Source organism: Loxodonta africana, unplaced genomic scaffold, assembly GCF_030014295.1.
Source record: "Loxodonta africana isolate mLoxAfr1 unplaced genomic scaffold, mLoxAfr1.hap2 scaffold_147, whole genome shotgun sequence".
NCBI lineage: Eukaryota > Metazoa > Chordata > Mammalia > Proboscidea > Elephantidae > Loxodonta > Loxodonta africana.
In genome coordinates this window covers 119,482-133,059 of record NW_026974900.1, presented here as the reverse complement: position 1 = coordinate 133,059, position 13,578 = coordinate 119,482, and the positions used below count along the sequence as shown (strand labels likewise).

The window sequence follows — 13,578 nt, the reverse complement described above, 5'->3', positions numbered from 1 at the left end:
TCAATCTTACAGAAAATGTTGATGTTGTTTGTTTTAGCAATCACTTGACCCAGTTATGTTCAGGCTGCAGGTTCTTTCCCAACTTCTGGATGCTGTGGCTCAGATGTCAGTTCAGATTTTGAAGACTTTGCAATGATATTTGGATGTAATCTATGGGAGTGTCACTCAGTCTGGGACCTTGTTGGTGTTCTAACCCATAATGCAGTTCTCAAAGGATTGATCTACTTCTTGGGGTCAGAGCAAAGCATATGCAACTATGGGAGTGGAAGGGGGTATGAAAAACAACTTTATGGTATCCCTCTCTTGAGCCGCCTGGTCTCTGTCTCTCTGAGGCTCTCTGATGTCTGAGCAGCTACCTTCCTGGTCCACTGGCAAGAATGTTGGGGCTTTAATCTCTTCATTCTGCCGTGCAATTAAGTGACTGGGTCTGCCTATGAGGCCAAATAACGGTAAGATGGAGAAAATGTAACAGAGATTCCTCTATATTATTTGGTCCTTATATACTTAGGTCAGAGAGAAGGCACACTGTTTCTGGTGATACTTCCAAACAGGTATGGAGAAAAAGGCATTAACAGGTCGATAGCTGCATACTAGGTGTTACGGATTAAACTCTGTCTTCCCAAAATGTATATATCAGCTTGAATAGGCCATGCTTCCCAGTATTGTGCGATTATCCACCATTTTGTCAGCTGGTGTGATTTTCCAATGTATTGTAAATCCTACCTCTATGATGTTAATGAGCGAAGATTTGAAGCAGTTATGTTAAGGAGGCAGGGCTCAATCTACAAGATTAAGTTGTGTTTTAAGTCAGTCTCTTTTGAGATATAAAAGAGAAAAGAGCAGAGAGACAGGGGGACCTCAGTACCACCAAGAAAGAAGTGTCAGGAGCAGTGCATACTTTGGACCTAGGGTCCCTGTGCTGAGAACCTTCTTGTCCAGGGGAAGATTGGTGACAACGACCTTCCCCTAGGAGTGACAGAGAGAAAAAGTCTTCCCCTGGAATTGGCACCCTGAATTTGGACTTATAGAGCCTCCTGGACTGTGAGGGAATAATTTTCTTTGTTAAAGTCATCCATTTGTGGTATTTCTGTTACAGGAGCACTAGATATCTAAGACACTAGGTACCAGGAGATGTCCATTTCCCAGCTCTTTCACTCCCAGGGCCACTATGACTAAGTAGCCATTGCCATAAATCCATGTGAGCAGACTATTCTGATTACTGCTTTGACTCTACTGTCTGTTATGGTAACCACACACACCTTGTCTTTGTTGATTGAGTGCCACCACTTGGCTGCTACCACCACGGGGTCCAGTCAACTGCATTGTAGTTAGGTGTCTTAATTCAGTTAGGGCAGTTCTCACTGTGGACTCTTACTTACATAAAATAGCAACCACAGAAGTCTTCAATAATGCTGGGGCTTGCTTCCCAAATTTGTACCTCACCGCTATGGTACAAAGAGAGCCCTCTGGGCACTCCGTGTGTGGATCTGTGGGTCCAGCCTAATAAATCCATTCTAACCTGCCAGTTTCCCTCAGCCTTTGGTTACCTTCTCCTACAGTATACAATGGCAGATCTGCCATTTCCACTTGATTTATTGTAGGCCACCACTTAATCCATGCTTCAGTAAACCAACCAAATAAACTATGAGATCCTTTTCTAACCTCTCAAGCTGAAACACTGAATGAAGAATCTATGCTTCCTGGGTCTATATCAATAAACTCAGACTAATCCACCTTTATGTCGCTTGCACCATTATCCCACACCCATAATAGCCATTCCCACACATATTCACCAGGTTTCTGTATGTATGTATGTATGTATTAGAAAAATCAAGCAGTTCTTTTGGAGTTTAGCATACTTTCTCCTGGGTCACACTTCATAGTTCACCTTTTGGGGCTTGTTGGGACTGAAGTCTAGGTATAGGTCTAGAAGCAAAAATGGGCAGTGGCAGTGGGATGTTCAGCCGTGTCTTATAAGACATCTGCCTAAGGTGATGCCCCAGGCAATGCCCCAGATACCACCCCAGGAGATAATTCAAACAAGACACTTCAGGCACAGCTGAGGGTAATCTCATTAGATGGAGGTGGAAGGGATAATTGTTTTACTGGGAAGGGTGCCTTAGCAGGCAAAGTTAGAGAATCTCTTCAGATGGGAGTAAGAGGTCTGGTTCTCTTAGGAAGAGTGATTCAACAGAAATTGGAGGTTCATTGTCCCCCACTTCCTGACTGTCTGCCCATATGTCCTCATCCCGAGTTTCAGGATCCCATTTCTTCCCAATCAGTACCCTCACTCTAACTTCAGACACCATTTGAGGCTGGATATTCAATTGGCGCTTTAATTCAGTCACTCTTATGATAAGAATCTGAGTTTATTTTTGGCAGCATTAGCCTTGTTACTATAAGAAATATGGTTTTCTTTCTGGGCACAAGTGGCAGCTTTCAGATCTTGTATGTGGTGCTTCAGCTTTGAGCCCATTTCTTTCATTCACCAGTGTGACTAGCAAAAGCAGGACTAACCAAGCAGCTTCCTTATTATTCTTATTCTGACAAAATTATAGAAAAGTATCAAATATGTAATCAGGCAGAGCCTTGTCTCTCACAAATATTTGATCCAGTGGTAGTAGTATTTTGCGTATTTCTATTGTCACCTCCCACCATGGATTAGCAATAGCCTGTTTACTACTGGAGACAGTCATCAGTGCCTTTAAGACTAGCCAGACTTGAGAATCAATTCAGAAAACTCATCCTTAAGATTTGGTTCCTCTAGAACCACAGTAGGTACCAAATGTCTTAGCCTGGGATCTCTAGAGATGCAAAACTAGTGAAGAGAATATATATATATATATATGGAAACCCTAGTCGCATAATGGTTAATAGCTATAGCTGCTAACCAAAAGGTTAGCATTTCGAATCCACCAGGCGCTCCTTGGGAACTCTGTGGGGCAGTTCTACTTTGTCCTGTAGGGTCACTATGAGTTGGAAACGACTCGATGGCAATGGGTATATATATATACACACACACACATACACACATACATATATATATGCATACATATGTTAGTTGTGGATGTTAGATGCCATCGATCCTGTGTAAAACAGAATGAAACACCGCCTGATCCTGAACCATCCTCACAATCATTGCTATGTTTGAGCCCATTCTTGCAGCCAGTGTGTCAGTTCATGTTGTTGAGCGCCTTCCTCTTTTTTTCTGACCCTCAGCTTTTCCAAGCATGATGAGCCTCTCCTGGGACAGGTCCCTCCTGAAAATATGTCCAAGGCACGTGAAACGAAGTCTCGCCATCTTTGCTTCTAAGGTGCATTCTTGGTGTACTTCTTCCAAGATGGTTTTGTTTATTCTTCTGGCAGTCCATGGTACATTCAGTATTCTTTGCCAACACCATATTTTAAATGAATCAGTTCTTCGGTTTTCCGTATTCATTGTCTAACTTGCTCAAGCATGTGAGGTGATAGAAAATATCATGGCTTTGCTCAGGCACACCTTAGTCCTCAAAGTGACATCTTTCTTTCTCAACACTTTAAGGAGGTCTTTTGCAACAGATTTGCCCAATGCAATACATTGTTTGAATTCTTGACTGCTGCTTCTGTGGGCATTGATTATGGATTCAAGTTAAATGAAATGCTTGATGACTTCAGTATTTTCTCTGTTTATCATGGTGTTGCTTACTGGTCCAGTTGTGAGAATTTTTGTTTTCTTTATGTTGAGGTGTAATCCATACTGAAGGCTGTAGTGGTTGCTCTTCATCAGTAACTGCTTCAAGTCCTCTTTACTTTCAGCAAGCAAGGTCGTATCAGCTGCATATCATAGGTTGTTAGTGAATCTTTCTCCAAAACTGATGCCATGTTCTTGTTCTTCGAAACCAGCTTCTCAGAATGTTTGCTCAGCATACAGATTGAGTAAGTATGGTGAAAGGATACCACCATGACACATAACTTTCTGATTTTAAACCACACAGTATCCCCTTGCCCTACTCAAATGACTGCCTCTTGGTCTACGTAGATATTCCGCATGAATACAGTTAAGTGTTCTGGAATTCCCATTCTTTGCTAAGCTATCCATAATTTGTCATGAGCCACACAGTTGAGTGTCCTTGTATAGGAAACAAAAACAGGTAAACATCTTACTGATATACTCTACTTTCAGCCAAGATCCATCAGACATCAGAAATGATATCCCACATTCCATGTCTTCCTCTGAATCCAGCTTGAATTTTTGGTAGTTGCCTGTCTGTGTACTGCTGCAACTGTTTTTAAATTATATTCAGCAAAATTTTTCTTGCGTGGGATGTTAATGACATTACATTGCTCGATAGTTTCCACATTGCGTTGGACCACCTCTCTTTGAAATGGGTACACATATAGATCTCTTTCAGTCATTTGGTCAGGTAGCTGTCTTCCAAATATATTGGAATAGTCAAGTGAGTGCCTCCAGCACTGCGTCCCTGTGTTGAAACATCTCATTTGGTACTCCATCAGTTCCTGGAGCCGTGTTTTTTGCCAATGCCTTCAGTGCAGCTTGGAGTTCTTCCTTCAGTACCATCAGCTCTTGATCCAATGCTACCTCCTGAAATGGTTGAATGTCGACCAATTCTTTTTGGTGTATTGAGTCTGTGTATTCCTTCCGTCTTCTTTTGATGTTTCCTGTGTTGTTCGATATTTTGCCCATAGAATCCTTCCTTCAGTATTGCACCTAGAGGCTTGAATATTTCCTTCAGTTCTTTCAGCTTGAGAAATGCCAGGTGTTTTCTTCCCTTTTGGTTTTCTAACTCCAGATCTGTTCACATTATTATTATCATACTTTGTCTTCTCCAGCTTCCCTTTCAGGTATTCTGTTGAGCTCTTTTACTTTATTTTTCCTTCCATTGTCTTTAGGTACTGTACATTCAAGAGCAAGATTCAGAGTCTCTTGTGACATCCTCTTTGGTCTTTGCTTTCTTTCCTGTCTTTCTAATGACTTTTTGTTTTTTTCATATATGATGTCCTTGTTATCATCCCACAACTAATCTGGTCTTCGATCATTAGTGTGCAGTGCATCAAATCTATTCTTGAGATGGTCTCTAAATTCAGGTTTGATATACTCAAGGGCATACTTTGACTCATGGACTTGTTTTAATTTTCTTCAGCTTCTACTTGAACGTGAATATGAGCAACTGATCATCTGTTCTGCAGTCAGCCCCTGGCCTGATTCTGACTCATGGTATTGACCTTCTCCATCATCACCTTCCACAAATTTGATTCCTATCTATTCTGCCTGGAATGGTTCACGAGTATAGTCACCATTTATGTTCCTGACGAAAGGTATGTGCAATGAATAAGTCATTGGTCTTGCCAAATTCTATCAGGTAAGCTTCATTGTCATTTCTATCATCAATACCTTATTTTCCAACTGCTGATTTGTCTGCTTTGTTTTCAACTTCGCATTCTAATTACGTAATTATCAGTACATCTTGATTGATGAATGCATCACGTTTGATCAGTTTCAAACTGCGGAACTTGGTAAAAACCTTCAACTTCTTCATCTTTCACATTCATAATGTGTGTGTAAATTTGAATAATAGTCTTATTAACTGGTCTTCCTGGTAGGCCTGTGAATATTATCCTATTGTTCGTAGTGTTCTACTTCAGAAAAGATCTTGAAATGTTCTTTTTATCGATGAATATGATGCCGTTCTCTTCAGTATCTCAATCCTGGCATAGTAGAACATATCATTGTCTAGTTTAAAAGGTCCAAAACCAAGTTATTTCAGCTCACTAATGCCTTGGATTACTGACCTTTATGCATTCCATTTCATTTTTGATGACTTCCAATTTCCCTAGATTCATACTTCCTTCATTCCACGTTCTGATTATTAAAGGATATTTGCATCAGTTTCTTCTCATTATGAGTTGTGCCCCATCAGGAAACGTCATTAAAGTGGGATCTACTTTGAGGAGGTAGCTCTTCCCCACTTGTATTTTGAGTGCCTTCCAACCTAAGGGGTTATCCTCTGTCATTCCATCAGACAGTGTTCCAGTACTATTTGTAAGATTTCACTGGCCAGTTGTTTTTAGAAATAGGTCACTAGGTCCTTTTTCCTAGTCTGTCTAAATCCAGAGCTCCACTCAAACCAGTCTACCATCAGTGAACCTGGTGGTATTTGAAATACCGGTGGCATAGCTTCTAACATCACAGCAACATGCAAGCCACCACACTACAACAAACTGACAGAAGAGTGGTGGGAGTTAAAAATGAGAAGAACCAAAAAGAGTGCTTCTTCCATGTCTGCTGATTTAGAGGATCCATGAAAAATTGTCAAGTGAAGAGTGATTCAGAGAAAAACATGGGTAGAATGTGACCTAATTTCCATAAAAACAAACAAATGAATGTACTTACACGTGTCCCGGCAAAAAGAAGTGTGTAAAAGGGTACATATGTATCTTTGGACACTGGACACTTTGGGGGAGCAGGTACAATATACTTATGTGGGGATGGCTCTTATTATCACTTCTGTATACAAATCTCTGTTGTTAAATGTGTTATAAGAATGTAAAACCTTTTAAAGTTTAATAACATCATACGTGTGTGTGTGTATTTGAAACATTTTTTTTTTACTATTTTATATATGTGTTTTTTAGTTATCTAGTGTGGCTATAGCAGAGATAGCACAAGTGGACGGCTTTAACAAACAGAAACTTATTCTCTCACAGTTTAAGAAGCAAGAAGTTTGAAGTCAGGGCGCCAGCTCTAAGAGAAAGCTTTCTCTCTTTGTGGCTCTGGGGGAAAGTCCTTGTCATCCATCTTCCCCTGGCCTAGGAAATTCTCAGCGCCTGGACGCTGGGTCAAAAGGACATGCTCCACTCCAGGCACTTCTTCCTTGGTGGTATGAGGTCCCTCTCATTTCTGCTCACTTTTCTCTTTGTATCTCAAAAGAGACTGACTCAAGACTCACCCTAATCCTGCAGATTGTGTCCTCCCTCATTAACCTAACTGCCTCTAATCCTGCCTCATTAACATCACAGAGGTTAGAATTTACAACACATAAGTAATCACATCAGATCACAAAATGCAGGACAACCACACAATACTGGGAATCATGGCCTGGCCAGGTTGACACACATTTTGGGGGACACTATTCAATCCATAACAATAGAGAAAACACTGTCTTCAATGCCAGATTCAGAGACTTTTATCCATCTATGAAGGGCAAACACAGAAATTGAACAAAATTCAGACCAGCGAATTATTGCTTGCTCTTGTAACTAATGACTTCTTCTGGTCTCTATGCCTCGAAATGGCCAAAAAGAATTCTGAGGATTAATTCAGTTATTGCTAAAACATCTACTGAATTTGCATGTCTACAGGTAAGGAAGAATGCTTGACACCGTGTGTGATTCATTAAGTAACACAGGGACCCTTAGACTATTGTTCTCCTTCTCTGATATGCCACTATCACCTTCTCCCCTTGTTGCTCTCCTGAAAAACCCACACTTGTATATTCTAGGCTTTTTTTCAGGATTGAATTTGCAGGAAGTTAAAGATATATCTTTGAAAGATAAAGAAGACTTTGGCCACGTTGTCTTTAGACAGTCGAACTTCCCAGCCAACCTCTGTGCAGGATGGGAATTCACAATCCCTCCTACTCAGTACCTCTGAGCAGGACGGGATTTCTGTTTCATTATCAGGCGACTGTGGAATTCACCCCTCTTCAGAAAACTTACTTTCCTTTGCCTCAAACTGTCCCTCTCAGGATCTGTCACGGTCACTGTGAGAAATTCACATGGGCAGCCTGTATGGAAGTGCCCATCCTAGAGGCCCTGCCCTCCCTTCCTTGCTCCACAGGGCTTCCTCTGACACTTGGGGTCGCATCTCCCAGGGAGTACACACCTCTGGCACTTCCAGGGATTCCCAGGCCCTGGGATACTGTGGATGGGACTTGGAACTCAATCTGTTTCTTCCCATCCTCACCTTTGGTTATCTGTGTTCTGTCTTCACCAGATTTAGGAGGCCTTGTCTTCTCTTTGCTCGTTTCATCTCAGTCAGGCTTTTCTATTCCAACTCTCTGATCTCAGAACAGATCAGGTTAGACCACAGAAAAGAGAAAGACCAAGCAAACATCACTGATCTGTGCAGAAGCTGCTGAGAAGGGATTCGATTCTCATTGGTTTAGGGTTTTATGCCCACTGCTCACCGGCAGGCAGGTTCCCCCCAGAGTCTGGCTTCTGTCTGGTACCTTGTACTACAAAGAACTCAGTGACCAGACCACCTTCACAATCACACCTCCCTTAGAGCTATCTTTGCAGAGGCTCTTTGTCAGACTTCCATATCCCACTGAAATCCTATTTCTCTTTCCTTACAAACATTATGCTCATTCTCAGGGCCCTGAGACCTCATCTGCAGATGAGTCTTGTCCTCTTCTCTCCTTGGCGGGGGAAGCTTTTGAGTGGACCTCATGTCTTCGGACAGCTATCCTGGGGCTTCTTCCACCCTGGTGCCGTAGGGCTGCATCTCTCTTTGTACTAGAAGGGGTGTGGAAGGGGCACAAGGCTAAAAGAGGATGGATTTTCCAGGTGAGGTGGGTTTAAGAAGCTTGAATGAACTTCTTCCCTGAAGAGTGCATATTTTGCAGTCCAGACATCCTGCTTCTCTCAGTCTAAGGGTCCTAGCACGTCTTCAGGTGCTTTCTCCTTTGACCCTGAGGCCATGCCTGCACCCTCTGCAGCCAGGTCTCCCACATGTGTAGCAGCACCAGTAGGTGTGGTAGCCTGTTCAGCCCCTGTCTCCTCCTCCAGATGCTCCTGGAGGTGCCTGGCTCTTCTTGCCAGGACTCCAGGATGCTGACCAGGGACTCAGTGTTGGTTAAAGGATGTCGGCCAGTGACCACGTGTCCTCATTTCCTTTGAAGGCTTAGGCTAGTTGCCTGGGCAGAAGACAGCCAAGGTCAGTCTGAGCCTAGACACCTAGTGACCGACCTGTGACACTGCAGCGAGAGATAGATGTTAATTTCCATACTCAGGTATCCGCAGGTGGTGGATTCAGAGTGGTCGGAGGAGAAGTGTAACTAGAGATAACACACTCATGAGGGCACGGGCCAAAGGTCAGGGAAAATAGCTGAGGTCGTGGAGCTCTAGCGGAGCCAGTCTAGGGCACAGGCCTCCCTCCTGTATGTGGCAAAGAGGCGATCCATGTGCCGCCTTCTGCAGACTCTGGACTGCTGGGGCCCTGGTTGTCCAGAATTCGGCCTTGTCTTTGGAGAAGTGACGCGCATGCAGTGTGCCACCGGGGGCTGTGGCCCAGCAGAAGCAAAATCTTGACAATGGGGGCTTCAGTTGACTTTGCCTGTGCTCTCCTTTGGCTGAGTGACATCGTGTGTTTCCTAGCAGGTGAAGGCATTCGTGGAGAGAGGCGATTTCCATGCGTGCAGCAAAGTGTGTGCTGAGATGATGAGTCGCTGGAGACCGGGGTGGACTCTTCAGACCCAGGATAGGCCTCTGGCAGGTATGTGTCAATGTTTTCTGCCCATGGCACTCACCCGGGTATTTGCATAGAATGTCGTCAGTGGAATTAGTAGTCTCCGGAGAGGCTGCCACATGTCAACAAGCTTCACCTGGCCAGAGTACACCCGTGATGTAGCTCCCCAATCAGTCACCTTCCCCCTTTGCTCTTTCGTCTCTAGGCACTCTATCAGGCACTCCAAGCTGTGAAGTGACTCAGGGAGAGAAGGAAGAGATTTCAGAGAATGAACACATACAGAGAGAGAGGCAAGAGATGCTGAGTGAGGATGTCTTGCGTACTGATATCCTGAGGAAAGTGGGAAAATTGGACCCTGGCCTGCTCTGCCAATGCCGTGAAGCAGTCCGCACCAGGGGCTCCCTTGTGCCTGCGTAGCCTTTCCCAGGGTGTGCTCAAATCCTGTGGCCACTAGGTGTCCTAGGTCACAATGGAGGACCCTGTGTCATCTGCCTGGTGGACTGGATCTCTGCCATTGGCTGAGTCTTGTCACCAGGCCCATCATAAGCTCTGCCCACTCTTCCGGTGGGGAGACTCTCTCCATGGTGATGGCAAAGAAACCTTAGTCCCGCCCACCTGGCCTTGACTTCACCTACCTGGCCTGCTGACCCTCACTCAGACCTCTGTGTCGATCAAAATGAATGTTCACCAGTTGCCCGGTGTCAGCATCTGGTATAAAGAATTCGGGACCTTGCCTGAGGCAGAAGGCAGCCTAGGTCTGCGGGTACCTGGAAGTCTAGTGACTTGTGACGCTGCTGCCAGTGAGAAATGGTGACTCCCATACTCACATATCCCCTGGTGGCAGAATGATAGTGATGGGTGGAGAAACATGGTTCCGGAGCACACGTTCAGTCGGGCACCGGCCAAATGCCACGGCCAGGAGTGGACGTTGTGGAGCTGCATGGCGAGCCAGTGAAGGGCCCAAGGATTTCTCCAATGAGGCAAAATGCAGATCAAGCCAAGGAACATAAAGATAAAGCAGCTGAAGAAATTAAAAAGGTTACTCAAGAACATAGTTAAAAATTTAATAAGCTCCAAGAAACCATAGAGAGACTGCAATCAGAGATTCAGAAGATTAACAATAAAATTACAGAGTTAGAAAACTCAATAGAAAGTAAGAAGAGCACAACTGAGGAATTGGAAGGCAGAATTACTGAGATTGAAGGTGAAACTCTTGGGACTAATATATTTGAAGAGAAAGCAGATAAAAGAAATTTAAATGAAGAAATCCAAAGAATCATATGGGACTTTATCAAGAGAAATAACTATGAGTGATTTCAGTACCAGAACAGGGAGGGCTAACAGAAAATACAAAGGGAACTGTTGAAGATTTGTTGGCAGAAAACTTCCATGATATCATGAAAGATGCTCATCGAATTCCACATAAGGTAGATCTCAAAAGAAAGTGACCGAGACACATAATAATCAAACTTGCCAAAATCAAATATAAAGAGAATTTTAAGAGAGGCTAGGGATAAAGGAAGTCACCAACAAAGGAGAGTAAATAATAAAAAACTTGGACTACTCAGCAGAAATCATGCAGGCAAGAAGGCAAAGGGATGACTTACACAAAATATTGAAGGAAAAAAATTGCCAGCCAGGAATCAAACCATAACCCTGGCCCTCTGGCCTTCGGGCCCTCTGGCCTTAGCCCTCTAACTCTAGCCCCTAAGCCCTGAGCCCCAAAGCCCCTAAGACCCTAAGCCCTTAGGTCCTAACCCCCAAGGCCCTAAACCCTAACCCTAACCCAAACCCTAACCCCTATAGCCTAAACTCTACAACCTAAACACCTACACCCCAAAACACTACACATCAAAACCCTACACACTAAACCCTATACTCTAAGCCTCAAACCCTAAACCCAAACCTCAAATTCCAAACCCTAAACCTAACCGTAAACCCTAAACCCTAACACCTAACCCTAACCCCTAACCACCCTAACCCTAATGACCCTAACCCTAACCCTCGAACCCTAACCCTCTAACGCTAACATGAAACCCTAATCCGAAACCCTAACCCTCTAACTCTAACCTCTAACCCTCTAACCCTAGCCCTAATCCTAACCCCAACCTCCAAACCTAACCCCAAACCCTAAACCTCAAATCCCTAGCCCTAAACCTAAGAATGAGCCTAAGCCTAACCCTATCACTTAACTCTAAACCCTAAACCATAACACTTAAAACCCTAACACGCAAAACCCTAACACCCTTAGCCCTAACACATTTAACCCTAACACCCTAAACGCCACAACCCTAAACACTAACACCCTTAACCCCAACCCCTAACCCCTAAACCCTAAACTTAAACACTAAACCGTCTAACCCTCTAACCCTAATACCCTAAACCCTAACCCCAGCCCCCAGCCTTAACGCTCACTCTAAGCCTTAAACCTTAAGCCCTAAACCCTAGGCTCTAAGCCCTAAGCCCTAAACTCTAAATCCTAAAACCCTAAACTCTAAGCCCTAAGCCTAACCCTCTAATCCTAAACCCTAAAACCTTACCCCAAACCCATCCCAAACCCCTAAACCTGAACCCCTAAGCCCTAGCCCTAACCCCTAACCCTAATCCTCTAACCCTAACTCTCTAACCCTAACCACAACACCAACCCCAACCTCTGAACCCTGAAACCCTAACCCCCTAACCCCAAGCTTCTGAACCCTAAGCCTAAACCCTCTAACCCTAAACCCTAACCTTCACCCCCTCACACCCTCACCTTCTCACTCCCTCACTCTATAATCTTCTCAACTTCTAACCCCCTCACCTTCTAACCCCTCACCCTCTAACTCCCTCAATCTCTAACCCCCAACCCTCTAGACCCCAACCCTCTAACACCGACCCTCTAACCCCAAACCACATATCCCAAACAAACCCAACACCAACCCCAATCCTAAACCTAAACCCTAACCCCTAAAACCTAACCCAAACCCTAACGACTAAACCCCAAAACCCTAAACCCCAAACTGCAACCCCTAACACCTAACCTGTAACTCCAAACTCTAACCTCAAACCCTAAACCTAACCCTAACACCTAACCCCAACCAAAAAACCCTAACCCTAAACTCTAACCCCAAACCCTAACGACCCTAACTCTAACAACCCTAACCCTAACATCCCTAACCCCAAACCCTAACCCTTTTTGTTAGCAGCTGTAGCACTTAACCACTAGCCACCAGGGTTTCCATGAGCAGTCACAGGAATAGACATATGCACACCCGTGTTCACTGCAACATTATTCACAGTAGCAAAAAGATGGAAACAACCTAAGTGCTCGTCCACAGAGGAATGGATAAACAAACTACGGTACGTACACACAGTGGAACACTACACGACAATAAAGACCAATGATGAATCTCCGAAACATCTCACACCATGGATGAATCTGGGGCGCATCACACTAAGCCAATCACAAAACGACATATACAGTAAGAGACCACTATCATAAAAACTCCTGAAAACATTTATGCACAGAAACAATCCTTGATGTTCACCAGGGAGACGAAGAGCGGGTAGAGAAAAGCCAACTAAACAATAACCAAAAAAACCAAACCCACTGCTGTCGAGTCAATTCCAGCTCATAGTGACCCTACAGGACAGATTAGAACTGCCCCATAGAGTTTCCAAGGAGTGCCTGGTGGATTCGAACTGCAGACCTTTGGTTAGCACCGGTGGCTCTTAACCACTACGCCATCAGGGTTTCCAACCAAACAACAGATCGGTGGTAACTCTGGCAAAGGAAAGACGGTACACAAGACTGGGGAATCAACCTCAGCCTCACTCTAACCCTAACCCTAAACCAATTGTGCCCGAGCCTAGTAACCCCAGCCCTAACCCCAACCCCCAACCACCTAAAACCTATACCCCTAAACCTAACTCCCAAACCTCTAACCCCCCAACCTGAACCCCTAACACCAAACCCTAACCCCTAACCCTAATCCTCTAACCCTTCTGCATCTCTGGGCCTCTCGACTCTCCGTCTATTTTCTTCCTCCAAATCCTACTAACACTCAGTGGAATTTTGAAGTTTCAGCTGTGCTTTGCTTCTTGTTGTCTCCACCGGTCCCATCAAGGCACTG

General features: G+C 44.3%; 1 long non-coding RNA gene across 3 annotated transcripts in view; it reads left to right on the top strand.

Moving 5' to 3' along the window:
• LOC135229202 (uncharacterized) overlaps positions 1 to 11,680 on the top strand; it is a 57,140-nt gene extending 45,460 nt beyond the window's left edge. For 2 of the 3 annotated variants that reach the window (XR_010319982.1, XR_010319981.1), the window contains 2 exons: positions 5,142 to 5,316; positions 9,376 to 11,680. This is a non-coding gene — a long non-coding RNA (uncharacterized LOC135229202). The remainder of the gene's footprint in view (positions 1 to 5,141; positions 5,317 to 9,375) is intronic. The other variant, XR_010319983.1, reaches the window with a different exon arrangement.
• Positions 11,681 to 13,578: the final 1,898 nt, after the last annotated feature.